Here is a 17,467-nt window from a genome sequence, read left to right as displayed (position 1 = left end):
AATTGTCCTACACCAGCTTCTTAATAACCTGTTCAGAATTTTACCCAGTTATCAGACTCATTTGTAGTTTTCTGTTTTCACCTTCAAGAAGATCAAAAGAGGGCTTGACATTTGCAAGCTCCTTCAAGACTTGGATATAATTGTTTGATCCGAGATATCTCAAATGGTTCATTATATCCAAATACCACCTATTTCTCCTTATGTTGGGTTACTACAGTACTCCCCCTCCCTTTTCTGGATTGGTCTGCTTAGATCCATTTGAATTTTTGGGAGGAAGATTTAAGCAGTATACGAGTTAGAGCTCTGATAAATGATAACTACCATTTTCTCCTCAAGCCAGATGCACCTACTGATAGATTTTGTTCCGCTTAACTTCTCTTTCAAGCCTATGTTCATTTTGTTCTCTATTTACTTGGTGGTGGCCTCCTTCATTATTACATATTCCTTCCTTCCTTCCTTCCTTCCTTTCCTAACATGTCCTCTTAGCTTATACAGAACTTCCCTCTGTATCTAGGAGTTTCCCAAGGAACTGCGTCTAGTGAGGCAATTATGTTCCAAGGCCTAGATTTCAGGACAACCATCCCATTGTTGAAGGTGAAATTTATAAAATGTCCAATTCAGCTATCCACTTCATATCATTATTATTTTCATATATTCCTAAAAAAATAAATTAAAAAAAATATTTATTATTGCAATACATAACTCTGGAACTACTGTTACAGAACAGTAATTAAAATAGCACGAAAAAGAAAAAGAAACAACAGGGTAGATATAAACCATGGCTAAGGGGAAAAAAACACAAATCAACACAGTCATTGCACAAGTTCAGACATAAACCTTGATCCCCAAGCATGGTGACAGAAACTTGTCTTTAAGGTCTTGTGGAAAGCTGACAGGGTCAGAGCCTGTCAGTCTTTCATAAGACCTTAAAGACAAGTTTCAACCCTTCCAGATCGTCCAGGCAAGAAACTAAAACATGAGTACAAATACTACCTTTAATGAAAGACATAGTGATGATACCTCACCCCGTGTCTCATCTCATGCCATTGGATGAACTCACCTAGCAGTTTCATGTAGATGTTAAACAGCAGCAAAAAGAGAAACAAGCCCCAGGGCACTTCACAAAGCAAATGCTATGGGCAGGACTGTCCCCCTCCCCCGTCACCATTAGGAACTGGCCCTGGAGGAAGGAAGTAAACCAGCGCAACACATCACCCATATTCACAATTCCCAAAGTTGATCCAAAAGGATACCACAATCAAAGGTTGCTGCTGAAATATTCTAGAATGGAAAGTGATGATGTGACAGTACTAAGTCAAACATACAATTTGTGACATTTAAAACAAATTCAATAAAAAGATATTTAAAAAAACTTAAAAAATGGAGTAACAGAGACAGTTATACCCAAAACTCTGCTTTTCCAAAGGGTCTTTTGGGCTGGTTAGTGCTTTATGTTTTTAAAACAAATAGATTCATATTCAAATGTACTGTTATTTCAAACAATTTCTATTGCAGGAAACTGGAGTGTTGGACTTCCCAATGAACAAATCTGATGGAAAACAGTTTGCACAATCCCTAAATGGTGTCCACAGAATCTCAAAATTAAACAAAACCCCTTTAAAACTGGTAGGTAGCTACTGCCTGAAAACAGCGCCATCTCTTGGCCCAGAATACAAAATACAGTATAATGCAAAGTTCTCTACTTAGAAATGAAAGTCTTGCACTCAAAATTTTATTCATTTTATTAATTTATATAGCTGTCCACTCAGCAAACTCAGGTTGGTGCACACCATAAAATAACAATAGTGTGCATTCCATAAAACCACATAACAGAAAGGTATAAAAAGATAAACCAAAATGGAAATATACGAACACATAAAATAGTGTGAAAAATAAATACACCAAATGAGGCATACCACTCCCAGACCCAACGCCTTAGAGAAGAATCAGGCCTTTAAAACCTTCCAAAAGGCAGCCATCTGGGGCTAGGCAGGCTTTAGGAAAGACGATGGGAACAGATGATAGGATGGGAACAGCAACAAAGAAGACATGTCTCCTGAGTCCTATTAGATAGTTTTAACTAAGAGGTGTGACCTGGAGCACCCCAATGTCGTCAGATCTTATTGAACAGACAGAAATAATTAGAGACAAATAATCCACAAGTGGCCTTGCCCTGTGCCTTGAATGGTTTTATACCATGTTTCCCTGAAAATAAGACCCTGTCTTATGTCTTTTTGAACCCTGAAATAAGCGCGTGGCCTTATTACCATGTGCTCAAAACCCTGATTGGGCTTATTATCAGGGGCTGTCTTATTTTGGGGGAAACAGGGTAGGTAAGAATTAACATTCTGAATTACAGCTGGAAATAAAATAGTAACCAACATAGGTTGCAGGGCAGAGGTATTACATGGGCATCGCGAGGTATGTCCATAATTAAAGACGTCACTTAATTTTGGACAAGATGAATAATCACTAAGAGCAATTCCATGTAGAGCACATTGCATTAATTCAATCATGAGATGACAAAAGTAAACAAGTGACCATGAACATTGCCTGCTGATAGATGAATAGCCCCTTTCCCTGAAAATAAGACCCAATCGGAAAATAAGCTTTGGCAAGATTTTTCAGGATGCTTGTAATTTAAGCCACAGTTAAGATCGTCAACCAGCCAAAGGCATTTAGTACCATATTTCCCTGAAAATAAAACCTAACCTGAAAATAAGCCCTTATTTTACTTTTGGAGTAAAAATTAATATAAGACCAAGTCTTATTTTCAGGGGAACATGGGTAGTACAGTTGGTGCAGAAGTTAAAACTATGAAGGTCCCCTGAGCCATGGCTGCCACCTGCTCCTTGACCAAGAGATGTAAATCTAGGAGGACCCTTAAATTGTTTGGTGCATTTCTACCCATCCAAAATCAAGGAGGGGAAAACTCTGGACCCAAGGAATGTCAAAATTCACAACCAATCTGTTTTAAGAGACCTGAGTCAAATATGAAGAATTATTACATCAAACTCAGTCTATTTAAATTGAAGGTCTCAAATATATTTTTCATTATGGTAGCTTAAGACCTTTGAAGCAGAGCCCTACACTTATTTATTCAAAAGGCAGCCTTATGCCCTCCTGAAACCTTAACTGAAGATAACAGGACCTAAGGCTGGGATCTTAATTCATGTAAACCATATTCTTCTATCCTGTATCATCCTCCTTACCAATAAATTTATATTCTCAGTGTTGTTGGAAATCAGGACATTGAAATTAGTCAGTGCCAAGTATGAATTCCAGCTCCATATCAACTTGTTTTATGTATTATATATTTATATTTCTAAATTTTAAATCTAGGTTTCTCAAATTTCTGTTCAAACAGCAGTCTCATAATCTGAAATGACGGAGGGCTGATTCTCTTATCTGTTTTACTATATTCTTAAAATAAATTCCAGATGGATCGTTTAAAACCCAGACATCCAAAAATGTTTACCATCAAAGAGCCAAAACACAAAATCAGTGTCTACTTGGCATGCTCATGACATATCCTTTAAGAGTTGTGTGATTGTATAAATCTGTTCAATATTTATCAAATAAATAATAAAAAGAGTATTATAATGAAAAACAGAATGTTAAGCCTAATGTTTTTGAATAAAAAATATTTAAAGTTAACAATTTTTGGCAGAGAAATTATTCACCTTCTGTGAAGCTGGAAAAGTCAAATAGAGAAAACATAATGCTATTTAGGGAAACCACTGTTAGTGCCCATATTAACCGTGAACAAGCGGTATTATGCAGATGCTAGAAAACAAACGAGGGAAAATCTGGAAACCAATCACTATGAAGAACAGTTAAAAACCTAAGTATGTTTACCTTATAGAAAATATGATTGAGCAGTATGATCTCTAAAGTGTTGTCACATAGGAGTGGCTATCTACAACCCTAGGGACCACTCTGCTCATCCTATATCATTATCAAGAGGGGCTACACTTATATCCCCACATGAAAGATGCATGGAGTAGAAGTCAGATCATTCAGTGATAGGCCAAACTTTATACAACAGTCTTGTCCTAGAGATATATTTAGCCGTTGTTGTCTTCTTTTAAAGCAGGGTTGCCAGGAAGGGAGTAAGACTTCTTAAAATAGGAGGGAATGGTTGAAGAAGGATTATTATATGTTTTCAAGTTATTTATAAAATTTGGTCTAGTGTACCACACTAGAAAAATGTGAGTTCTAGTCCCGTATAAGACATGAAAGCCAGCTGGGTGATCTTGGGTCAGTCATTCTCTCTCTCTCTCTCTCAGTCCAACTCACCTCACAAGGCTGCTGTTGTAGGGAAAATAGGGGGAGGAAGATATGTTGGGTATGCTTGCTGCCTTGAGTTACTTGCAAAAACAATAAAGGCGGGAAATAAATAAAATGCGAAATTAACAAATCTAAATAAATAAATAAAACAAAAGCTATTGTTTATTATTGTTGATTTGATTATTGTTGATTGTTGATTATGTATAAGTTATATTTTGAGATTGGTATTTTGAGATTCCTATGCCCCGCCAAGAACGGCACCAGGAGGAGGAGGTGCTTTTCAACTAGCAGACTCGATCCCATTGGATACAGACCGAGTCACTCCCATGCCTGGCTGCTGGTCCCGCCCTGCTGGAGAATAGGGTGGTACAGAAATTGTGGATATAAATACTTATTCCATCTTTTTTACTTTCTCTGCAAAGAACTGGTAAAAAGCAAAAGATGAAATGGTTGAGGAAATGGGGGGAGGGGCAAGTTAAGCCAAGAGCCTCCAATCTGGAAACACCTCAGCATATGACTCAGTCAGAAAAGTATAAAAAGTTCCTTGTACTTGCTAAGTCTATAAGCAAAGCAAGGCAAACTGAATGGTGAACACCAAGGGCAAAACCATCACATGATTTCATCTTGCTTATTAACTGCAGTCACTATCAGCGTTCCCCCCCCCCCTAAAAAAAAACCCCAACTCCAAGTAAAAATTCTGAAGCAAACATTTTTCAAAGTTCTATTTACTAGAATAGATAAACTGGCACATCTGGGAAAACCCAAATCTGACAGGTCTGGGTTTTCCCTCAGTAAATCAAAAACCCCAAAACCATCCCCTCACTTCTCAGTCAATCACATGCTCCAATCACCATCTGTCCCATCTCGAGACAGCACTCCGACCACTCCTTCTCCAGATGCAGGATTGGCCGGACCTTGACCGACAGGAAGAATGCTATTATGTCTAAAGACAACCCTTCTACTAAATCCCCCCTCCTAGTTTCCCACACATGAGAAAGTGACAGCATGGAAGCTTCCGGCCAAATATGGCTTCCAAAACTGACAGTCACAAAGCAAAGTCTGAATTGCTGCTTTTATTTTTCTTCTCTTCCTCCTCAACTGTTCATCAGCTGTGGATGGGAAGGAACAAAATGACAACAATCCAGTGGGTGCCCTGTCAAGAAAGAAGGTGGGAGAAGATTCAAATAGGTTTTTTTAAAGGAGGAAAAGAGAAATCTAATGGCCATACATTAAAAAAATGTGATACAAAGGCTCTACTTCCCTGATATGCCCATCACTGATTATCATTGGTATTATTTGCTAACCTTGTTATCATTAGCAACCTATTCCTTGGCCAGGATCCTCAGAATCACTTTAGATATATCCAAATATTTAGTTGTATTGCTAGAATGTTTATTTTCATTGAGAAATGTGTATGTCTCGTATACTTTTCACGACTCTTAAGTGGTTTAAAAATACAAGAATAATAAACCACTAAAATGCAAAGCTATAGAGATAGAGTGTCAAAACACGAAACATTAATAGGCTAGTGTTCTGCCATCTCCTAAATTGTAAGAAGGAACTACTACGCTTTACCAGCAATCTGTTCCATAGCACAGGCCCTCCATGGAAAAACAGGATGAACTACTTCTTGAAATGCATTTGTAGCAAAATCCAAGAATGTGCACCATTAAAGCAGAACCTGAGGTAGCTTAACCTATGCCATGCAGAGCTTCCTACAATTCATGAGTACCTTGACTTGGGCTGAGAAGGCAATGATGTCCCACATTTTTTCTGAAAATTCAAGTTGTTGTACTTAAGATTTCTGCCCTAGTTTTAGGCCTGCGAAGTAGGTCAAGAGAAAGTAATTGGCTCAGTCACCCAACTAACTGAAAATCTATACTTTCTTCTTTCAGAGCATGTCTTCTATTTCAAAAATGAAGAAACTAAGACTTCCCTAGGTAGGAGCTCCATGTTATCTGTATGGAACGAATCTTCATAAACTTCAATCAACAATGATCATGATGGGAGGTCTAGCCAAACATATGCAGGAGGCTGGTTTGATTACACAAAAGTTGGCTGCTCTTGGAAGAATTTTGAACTGTCTTCTCCCCAAGTTCTCATCTAGGAGCCAACTTCTTAGCTCTGCTCTTGAAGATCCTTTGAATTGAATTTTCCAGATCCACATATGGAAACTTCAGAAGAAAAGAATGTGTGCCATCCCTCAACCCCACAATTAGAAATTGTTTTGTAGCCTTTGGATCCCAGCCCATTATTTTCTCTTTGGTTAGAGACTGTTATATCAGCCTGTATCAGGATTCAAACACAGGCATTTGAAGAAACTTCAGTACATCCAAACATATGGAAATGATTGGAGACCCAGCATATACTCTAACTTTCTATAAGGTTCTCCTCTTAGGATAGATTGAAGAAAAAATGTAGCACAGATTTCTTTGAGGTAGGCTTTAATGAAATCCTCTTCCTTGCTAAGATACCTACCTAAACACACTAAAAGCTTTCTTTAATATTTAATTCTCCAGAAAGCATATGAAAAAGATGGTTGCATTTTAATTTGGAGCAGGAATGGAGGTACAGCTTCCTCTGTCTCTTTTTGTCTCCCAAGATCTTCCCACCAGAACAGCATCTAACAGCAATGCCATCGCCTACCAAATGTAAAATAGGCAGTTTTGTGCACAAATGTTTTGTGCAACTATTGAAAAGAGAAAGTAGGTCCAGAATGTCTTCCCTTCAGAATACCATTCTGACATTACCCTGTTTTCCCGAAAATAAGACATCCCCTGATAATAAGCCCAATCAGGCTTTTGAGCGCATGTGCTAAAATAAGCCTCCCCCCAAAAATCAGCCTTCCCCGAAAATATTTAAACGCAGAGCTGGAAATCAGGTAAGATGGCAAGAGAAGCCCAATCTTGCTCCACGCGCCCCAAAATAATACGACCTCCCTGAAAATAAGGCCAAGCGCTTATTTCGGGGTTCAAAAAATATAAGACAGGGTCTTATTTTCGGGGTAGTTTTATTTACATTATAAATGTATGCTTAAAGGTAAAAGGTAAAGGTTCCCCTCGCACATACGTGCTAGTCGTTGCCAACTCTAGGGGGCGGTGCTCATCTCTGTTTTAAAGCCGAAGAGCCAGTGCTGTCCGAAGACGTCTCCGTGGTCATGTGGCTGGCATGACTCAACGCCAAAGGCGCACAGAACGCTGTTACCTTCCCACCAAAGGTGGTCCCTATTTTTTCTACTTGCATTTTTACGTGCTTTCAAAACTGCTAGGTTGGCAGAAGCTGGGACAAGTAATGGGAGCTCACCCCGTTACACAGCAGCACTAGGGATTCGAACCGCTGAACTGCCGACCTTTCGATCAACAAGCTCAACATCCTAGCCCCTGAGCCACCGCGTCCTAAATGTATGCTTACAGACTAACAATTATTGTCACTATATTGACTTAAAACATACATATTACTGTTCTTTCTAAAATGTAAATTCTGCTCATATTTCTTTTTCACGGTCTATTTTCTAAAATGGTATCAAGATGAATATGGCCCTGTTTTTACAGATATGTTCTCATCTGAATTTATACAGGCAATGACAGAATTACTTCTTCTCTTAGCTTTCCCAAGAAGTTCCAAAGATTAGCAAACCAGATAAGAGACAAGTTAGCAAGGTTCTCCCCAAGTTGCAGGTTTTTACATGTGGATCATTAACAGTTCATTATATTTACGTTCTCACACCAGACACATTCTGAAATGTGGGTGATATTGTACATTTTACAACACAGGACAGTTCTTCAGAAGCTTTTCTGCTGATAGCAAAGTACAGACTATTGCTTTCCAAATGAACTCATAGAGCTGTGTTTCTCAACCTTGGCAACTTTAAGACTTCAATCTTAAGACTTCAACTCTGGGAATTGAAGTTCACACATCTTAAAATTGCCAAGGTAAGAAACACTGTTCATAATCCTCTACTCCACCCTGGAAACCTTGAGATATGTTAGATATGATAGACCTCTCAATCAAAGATTTTGAAATTGCACTACCAACACATCAGAGAACACTAACTCAAATCTTGGAATTCATGCAGACTTTGATGAAAGGAAACTAACCATCAAATGTTTGTTTGCCAAACAGAAATGTTCTTTCCTCTGCAAATTCTTCCATGCCTCTTTACCATTTACCAAAGACTCTGAAAGTGGTTCAGTGCTAGACAAGTTTTACTTCCTTATAATAAACTATAGATGGTATTTGAACAATTAACATGGAAAATGTTCAAGTACCACTAAATGTAGACTGTTCTATTAGACAACCTTGAAACTATAGATATAAAATTACAGTTATTGTATTTGGCTCAATAGCAAGCACTCACTCGTTGCAATTACAATAAGTATTCCTAGGTGTAAATATTCAGATGTAAGCTCCATCAAGTTCAATGAGATATATTCCCATTTCAAATGTTCTTGTAGCATTGGAGTCTAATTAATGTTTTATCTGGCTTCTACTCTGCTTAGCCATGGTTTGTTTAAACACCTTTATTAAATGAAGTATAACTGCTTAGATTCTCAGATCTGGTTTAGAAACCACAATATACCTATGACCTCCAGATGACTTGCTCAAATGACTTGCAGAATAAAGTATCAAGTTGGAAGAGGCTTAATGCCTACCAAAGTAGAACTATATCTTGACTCATCCCTATTTCACAGGAATCTTCCCAGACCAGCAGTTTACACCTGGGCCAGACTAGATAAGGTTAAACAACAAAGGTGTGGGGGTGTCAGACCTTGGCCTTTTGTTCCCAAATAAGGATTTCAGACTAACTCCCTGCTTGACTCCTCCCCCTGGTTCAGTCAGTCTCTCTCTGACAGGTATGGAGCCGATAAAGGCTATATTATTAAGGAAACAAAATTGTTCTCTTGCAAGTTATATATTATGTTTTTACTGCTTTTAATTATTTTTAGGGGGGGGAGTTGGATTACCTGTTGTACTGTACTTGGTGTATTTAACTTTGTATGCTAGCCCAAATCATGCGCCTGAAATAAGACAGCTACATAAATGTACTAAATAAATAAATCCAGATTGATCGTACTGTTTTACATTTTTTACCATCTATTTCAATGGTCTTTGGAACCCAGTTAGTCAAACAGTGCATCAGATGCTATTTTTGATTTGGGGGCATCAGTCAAATTTCCAAAATGCTGAAAACCCAAGGACTAAATCTATCATCCAATTCAAAACAGGAAATCTCTTTGCAAGCTGTTCCGATGGATAGTTATCCAGGTTCTGCTTACATATCTGTAAAAAAGAGAAACCACAATCTTTAGAGGCAATTATACTTGCTTTTTTTCTGCCTCTAATGTCGACTTCTGGTGACTGCCTGGATTAGTTCCTGCAGTTTTCTTGACAATATTTTCTGAAGTAGTTTGCCATTGCTTCCATCCAAGGCTGAGAGAGAGTGACTGGCCCAAAGCACTCAGCTTCATGCCTGAAGCAGGATTAGAACTCAGTCTTCCAGTTTTAGCCCAGTGCCTTAACTACTATACTCTTTTACTTACTATAAGATTATGCCATTAAGATGTTCTTCCTAGTTTTTAACCAAAATCCATTTTTTTATTATTTGAAACAAATGCCAAGAATGGAATAAAACACTCAAATATCTAAACATTGGTTAATCTTTTTTATTAATTTAGTTCTGTATTAACCTGAAACATCAATTTCCATTGCAATTTACAACTGGAAGGAAGGGATGGATAAAAAAGATAAGCAATATTTTAACTATTATTAAACTTAACTATTATTAAAGAGTCGCGGTGGCGCAGTGATTAGAATGCAGTATTGCTGGCTACTTTTGCTGACTGCCGGCTGCCAGAAATTTGGCAGTTCGTGTCTCACCGTCTCAAGGTTGACTCAGCCTTCCATCCTTCCAAGTTCAGTAAAATGAGGACCCAGATTGTTGGGAGCCATATGCTGACTCTGTAAACTGCTTAGAGAGGGCTGTGAAGCACTATGAAGCAGTATATAAGTCTAAGAGTTATTGCTATTATAAAAAAGTTACAGAAAATGGAAAGTTGGAAAGATGCTACTAATCCCTACCAATACTAATACCAACCATATTGTTATGAATAACACAGAGGCTATTGAGAAAATCCATCCTACAAATATTTCTAGAGAAATATTTATTTCTAACCTATCCCATATTTTTCCCATTTATAATGAAATACTCATAGATGGGGAGAATGCTTTTTAATAGATGGTTCTAGTAAAGGCCACCCTACACATAAAGCAACAATGGGCATTTGTATTTATAGGACTGGTAACACATGTCTGTTAATTTCATAAAATGCTTTTACTTTCTAGTTTCACAAACTCTTTCCTCTTACTTAGGCTGAAAGTAAGTTGCTAGATTTTTAATTCAATTGATTAATTCCTCGATGATTGTTTGGGTGTATTTTCTTAACAATCAGATCAAGTTCAGAAGTTTTAACTGCGTTTTTTTAAATCGACACCCCATTTAAACAGACAAAAAGTGACATACACTGAACGTTTATGAGACAAATCTTGATATTTCTCCATTTTACCCATTTGCAATGTAAATAGACTAAAGTTAAATTAGGTAAAATTGTGCCAGATGTTTTCTTCCTCTTCATTCATTTTCTCTTGGGTTACAGTTTTTAGACTGCTGGTTTGTGGATAGGGACTAACCTCTTTCATTGATCCTATGAAAGTGGTCCAGAGAGCCTTTTTAGATGAAAAGCAGTGTAAATGTACTTTAAATAATAAATAAAAGCTCCAAGTTATCTGTACTCTAAAAATAAGCCAGTCCACAAGAGCAGTTGAATTCAATAACCTGCCACATCTCAATCACACTAATGAGTTTTGTGTCAGCACTATAACCGAGCCTACATACTAACCCAGTTTTCTTTGAAGTTGTACCACCTCAGATTGCATCTAGAGTTTTACATGACTGAGTGCCCAAACACAGACTGATTTTCTCAATGAGATTTAAGAACTTACCTTTGAAATACTATTGTTGATCCAGGTAAGAGATGTCAGTTCTGATTAGTCCATAACAACATTCATGAGAATTTTAACATACTTTAAAAATATGTATAGGGCAGTTATGGCTAACCTTTTCAGCGTTAAATGCCGAAAACACATGCACACACACCCATAATACAATGCGGGCATGACTCTCACACACACCCTGCCCTCCACACATCCATGGGCACCCCCGCATGCTCCCCGCCCCTGTGCATGTGCACATGTCTCCCACATGCCTCCCCATGCATGACAGAGACCCAAAAACCAGCTGGCCAGTGTGTGCGCATGTGCAGTGGAGCTGAGCTTGGACGCCGGCTTGCGTGCCCTCAGAGAGGGCTCTGCGTGCTACCTGTGGCACATGTGCCATAGGTTTGCCATCATGGGTATAGGGCTTAACAACTTATTTATTTTACCCAAACACTTAAGAATCAAAGTTCTTGAAAAATTAGACCTTTAACATTTTAAAACAAAAGAATCAACTTGAAAGGGTTCTATTTCCAAGCCTAGAACAGCAGTTATTTTCTAACAACACAACTCTGACAAATTATATAACTCTGCTGATCAGCTAGGAAGGCTTCTGTGCCAGATCAGGGCCACCAGGTGCAACATGTGCCCTTGTCATCTTACATTTGGACTACTGCAACTCACTATACATGGGGCTACCTTTGAAGATCATCAACAAGATTCAACTGATCCAGAATGAAATAGCCCAATTAATAACAAGCTCAGTTTATTCTGCTCATATAATACTTCTACTACAGGATCCATACTGATTGCAAATTTGCTTCTGAATACAACTGTAGGTGTGGTTTGTCACCTTTAAAATCATTCATGTCAGGACTTGGATATCTGCAAGATCATCTTCTCCTTGTGGAATCTATTAATTCAACAAGAGAGAGAGAGAGAGCAGCTTGCTTCAGATCCCTACGGTGAGGATGTCATCATCAAGGACTCCAAGACCCCATCTCAGTGATAGCCCCTCTTTTCTAGAAAACCTATCCTGAAGATAAGGTTGGTTTTACCCCTATCAGTATTTCAGAAGATCATGAAAAGTTTTCTGTTTAGAGAAGCTCATAGGCAGTGAAAGAAGGAATATTCTCTCTAAAAGATTACATCATGGTTAGTGAGAAGAGTGATCCAATTTTTTTTCCAGTGGGAAGGAAGACTATATGTTTTTGATTTCTATTACCATATTGAGAATAGTTTTATAACCTGGTAGGCCATCAGACAGGAAGAGCATATCTTCCTGTTCTTCCTCTATCATCAGCATCACCACCACTACCACCATCATCATCTATACAGAAAGATGGTGCCGAGGAGAAACATGAGTCTCAAAGCATAGCGAAAAGATGTTCTTCAAAGTACCAAGTGTAGTCTAGGTCAGTATTTGGAAAGAGACTGTCTGGAAACCCGTGCATATTGCTGTTTTGTGTTATGGAAGCAAAATCAAGAGATCAGTGGAAGAGATTTTATTAGTACAAGGGAGCGGCTTTGCGTACAGAAAGTCAAACCCAGCCTCTGTCATCTCCAAGAAGAAATTGTGATTTGAACTCCTGAGAAACCACAGCCAATCCCAACAAACCAATTTCTCCTTTAAAGGTAAAGGTAAAGGTTCTCTTTGCACATATGTGCTAGTCGTTCCCGACTCTAGGGGGCGGTGCTCATCTCAGTTTCAAAGCTGAAGAGCCAGCACTGTCTGAAGACATCTCCACGGTCATGTGGCCGGCATGACTAAACATCAAAGCCGCACTGCACGCTGTTACCTTCCCACCAAAGGTGGTCCCTATTTTTCTACTTGCATTTTTTAAATGCTTTCGAACTGCTAGGTTGGCAGAAGCTGGGACAAGTAACGGGAGCTCACCCCATTATGCAGCACTAGGGATTCGAACCGCTGAACTGACAACCTTTCAATCGACAAGCTCAGCGTCTTAGCCACCAAGTCCCTGTAATTTACTGGATAATAATTTATCCAGTTTTATCAATTTAGTCCTTTACTGGATAGTAATTCCCATCACTCAGTTACCTTTATCAATCTCCTGGTATTTTTGTGAATACCAGGAGATGTAACTGTACATACTTTAAATGGAGAACATGGCTGGGGTGGGGGGGGGATCATACTGACCTAACCTAGGCAGGTCCTCACCTTTTCTGTTGGAGAAAATCAAATTCCTAAAGTAATTAAATATCTTTCCAAATATGATGTAAATGAGATGGGAGGCAAGATTTTAAAAAGTAAAGAAACCCCACCTCTGATGCATGCTGTGGAAAATATAATTTAATTGTTTCAATTAAATCATGCAGAACATGGATAAAAGCAGAAACAGAGCAGAACCAGTAGAATCTACCCAGGGAATAAAGAACCAGAAGTAACTACTCAGAAGATGAAAAAAAGAAATAGCAGCAGTGGGGAGTGCACAACTAGCCAAAATTGTGTCTGATGAAAAAAATAAATAGTACATCATTGGAATTCAGGAACTGTTTGGAATGTTTGATGTTTGTATAAGACACCAGGAGCCCTGGCGCATCATAAGAAAATATGAAGCAAGAGTATGTTTGTTTTAACTTTGGCCTGCTTCCTGTCTCAATCTACTCTTCTAGTCTATCTGTTCTAATTCTTTTACAAAAGAAATGTTGCAAATCTTAATTTAGCTACAGAAGCAATGAAGTATCTCTTGTGTGCACACCTTCAGATAATCTAGGAATCTCCATGGCAGAACAACTCTATCTTAGTCCAAAAATGCATAAAGGTGTTGTTGAGGTAATGCATTGCACAAGGCTTTATTGGCATAATCATGGTTTGCTGAACTGTGGCCCAGTGTGGCTCACCAAACCATTTTTGGCAACGCTAAGCATACTGTATATAGTAAAGAAAATTGTCCGATTATATAAAAAACTATGGAAACTGACCCAAATGATGGTCTTCCAGGGTAGGAATCTTTGGATCATCTCAGAGAAAGAGCTGCCAAACTTTTTGCATTTAAAACCTCCAGTCATGGCACTAGAAGGCAGATTGGAGGGGTTGACTTGCAAAGAACAGAAGAAATCTGCTTTTAATTGTTTAAAACCATACTTCTCTACAGTTGTTTTTGTTTACAGATATTATTGCTTATATGCCTTTAGTCATATGCTTTGGTAGTTCTGTTAAGTATGGAATTTTATAATTATGCCAATGTGTTGTCAATTATTTAAATACCCATGGAATGTAAGGATGTGTAATGTTATTCTTTATCTCTCTTCCTTTGTCTACAGTGACAGACAGACTCAGCTTGAAGATATAACATTTACAGCTTTGGCACTTCCTCTCTATTTCAAAACAGTGCCTGTAGGGTCTTTACACTTTGAATGATACTTGTGACTTCCTTTCTCTTATCTTGTACCCTTATCATATGGGAAACCATTCTAAATGGGGTCTTTTACTGGTGTTTACTTAATCTATCTTTGATCAATATCTACAGTAAGTCATCTTGGGGCTTTGTTGATATCTGGATGCAAAAGATTAATCACTCACTGTAACCTTAGGACTGTAGAAAAATAAACAATTGTTGAATCCTCTCCAAATGATTGGGGTGAGTTTTCCACCACAGCTTTAACATACTGTATGAATACATTCCATTTGATTGGTTTGTAATGCAAGGCTTTTTAAAACCCCATGAATGGATTGATTCAGCAAGGAAGGATGATCTACAAACCCAGACACTGAATAGTTTGAGGGAGCAAAAGGGTTAATAACGTCATGATTGAAGATCCTCAGAAAAATAACACAAAACAAATTTGATATATTTACATTATTTTCTACTATACTTTCAAAAGCATACATAAGACTTCAGCACGATTACAATGTTAATCAACAGAAATTCTTCCCCACATCTCCTACAGCAGAAAGACAATGCAGAAATAAATCAGGAGATTTTAAAGAAAAATAGCATTTTCTTTGTATTTCTTTGACTATAAAATATATCACATAATCATTTTTAGGATGACACTTCTCAGAGTTAGTTTTCTGTAATTCTGAAGTGATTTCTAGTCCTTCTTGGTAGTTGGCATGCTATTCTATAATAATAATAACAACAGTACCCTACTCAGAACTGCATACATACTCAGATGCTAACTTAATAGCTCTTAGGTCCTTGGTTAGGACTTGAACTGTTACGTTTTTACCAATCCCAGGCTGTGAATCAGATTGAAGATTAAATCAATAGTAATAACAACATCAGCAGCAGCTGATGAATACAGAAAGTGCCAGGTTTGATTTCTCTCGCTTTGAATTTTTCCAGAAAGTCCACTTAGTTGGAGGGGGGGGGGGAGTGAAAAAGAACACTACTGCTCCAAAGGACCAAATAATAATATAAAATTTAAATTTATATAAATCAGTATAATTTTAATAAATAATCTGTCTCCCTAGTAAAGAAATAACACAACGGTGAATCTTATTAAACCACACACACCTATTCATGGAATCGTCAGGAGTAGAGAGGTTGACTCAACAGAGTCATACCTTAAGCAAGTTCAAGCCATGATCTCGTGGATGCTCAACGAACTCATCCTTTCCTTTGCCTGCGCTGGGAGAAAAACTTTAAAAGCCATTCAAATCCCAAACAGAAAATCAGGAAGACCCTGGATTCACATTCGCCAAGGAGAAAAAAAGAGAGACGGGCGCTTCAAGGATCGAGTCGCCTGAATCCGCGGACTAGATCCCTGACGAGACAACAGAATCTTAAGTCTCCTGCACAAAGGTGTCTTGCACGGGGTGAAGCGGTAAAGAGGGGGAGGGGAATAGGGGAAGTTCAGGGCTTATGCCACACAAGATCCTTTCAGACGGCATTTTATGGGCTTTTGCATTAAGACCAAAAATATCAAAAGAGTACAGTTTGTACGAGAGACGCTCCCGGGAAAAGAAAAGAAAAAAACCAACCACACGGACGGAACACACACTGTATAAAGGAGGCAAGCATCCGGCCACATCCTTCCATCTACCATCGCCGCTTCCAGCCGACGCCCGATGCCTCCCCCCTTTGCTCTGCCTCCCACCCTCGACACTTCGCCGAAGTCGGGAGACTCCGGGAAAGAAGACGCTCAAACTAGCGAGAACTAACAGTCGCGCGGATTTCCCCCCCCTCCCCACACCCCCTTCGCAACGCCCGACACCGCAGCTTCTTCCTTCCTAGCCTCGGAAAGCAGGCGAAGCCAAGTCCCCTTGCGTGACGGAGGGGAGCAGCAGCTCCGCCGTGCAAAAGCCAGAGCCTGCCCACTAAAAAAAGGCTCGCAAGAGAGTCGGATCGGAAAAGCCTCCGAATCTGCCCAGCCCCGCGACCAGCAGCAGAAGCCATATCTAGCGGTCTCCGCCTGTACCCCACTGCCCGCTCCGCTCCGTCCGGCGCAAGCCAGCAAAGCAACCGAAGCAAGTCAATCTCCTCCGCTCTTACCTAAGCATTCGCGAAGGGAGTGCGGGGGAAAGAGAAACAACTTTTACGCAGCGCTCCCCGACGGGGGGGGAGAGAGAGAGACAGAGAGACAGAGAAAAGGTTGGCCGGACCAACCGAGTCGCCGCCTGCAGCCGCCTGCAGCATTGTTCCCACTTCCAGAGTGCAAACAAGGACTACTGTATAATAACCGATGGCTCAGTGCATTGTGGGAAGCCGAGCTTCGAAACGGGACTAAAAATGGAAGGATGCGCCCCCTAGTGGGCATCCAAACAGGGATGCCGGGCAAGGGTAGCGCAAGTATCGTAGGTGATGGGCGAAGGACGTTTCCAATTCCTGAGCATTTTAAGTGCTCGTTTTCCTGGTCCAGGAAACGAAGCATACAGTACAGATGTGTTCCAGAAAGGCAGCGGTACTCATCTTTTGGGACGAATACATTTATCATCAGATAACTTTTTAGAGGACTCTTAACGGTACTCACAATACCTTATCGATTGTGTAATACATGCCTTAGTGACTAAAATATCTGAAATATTAAAAAAGATTGTTTTCCTAGCAGGTCAAATCGCTGGTCTGATCTATGCCAGCTGGATGTTTTTACTGTACATAGCAGCAATTCTCCGGGACATAAAGCAGAGTCATTCCTGTATGACTATCAAATGGGAAAAGTCAAGGACAGTCCCCAGGGGAAGAATTATAAGACAAATGAGAGACAGGACAATTTAGGAGCT

General features: G+C 39.3%; 1 protein-coding gene across 1 annotated transcript in view; it reads right to left on the bottom strand.

Annotated features, from left to right (window-relative positions):
- EXTL3 (exostosin like glycosyltransferase 3) overlaps positions 1 to 17,120 on the bottom strand; it is a 146,182-nt gene extending 129,062 nt beyond the window's left edge. The window contains exon 1 of the mRNA XM_058164807.1: positions 16,740 to 17,120. The gene's annotated coding sequence lies outside the window, so the exon portion shown is untranslated. The remainder of the gene's footprint in view (positions 1 to 16,739) is intronic.
- Between the last annotated feature and the right edge of the window lie 347 nt (positions 17,121 to 17,467).

The sequence above is a fragment of the Ahaetulla prasina genome, chromosome 1, assembly GCF_028640845.1.
Source record: "Ahaetulla prasina isolate Xishuangbanna chromosome 1, ASM2864084v1, whole genome shotgun sequence".
NCBI lineage: Eukaryota > Metazoa > Chordata > Lepidosauria > Squamata > Colubridae > Ahaetulla > Ahaetulla prasina.
This window is presented reverse-complemented; position numbering and strand designations above follow the sequence as displayed.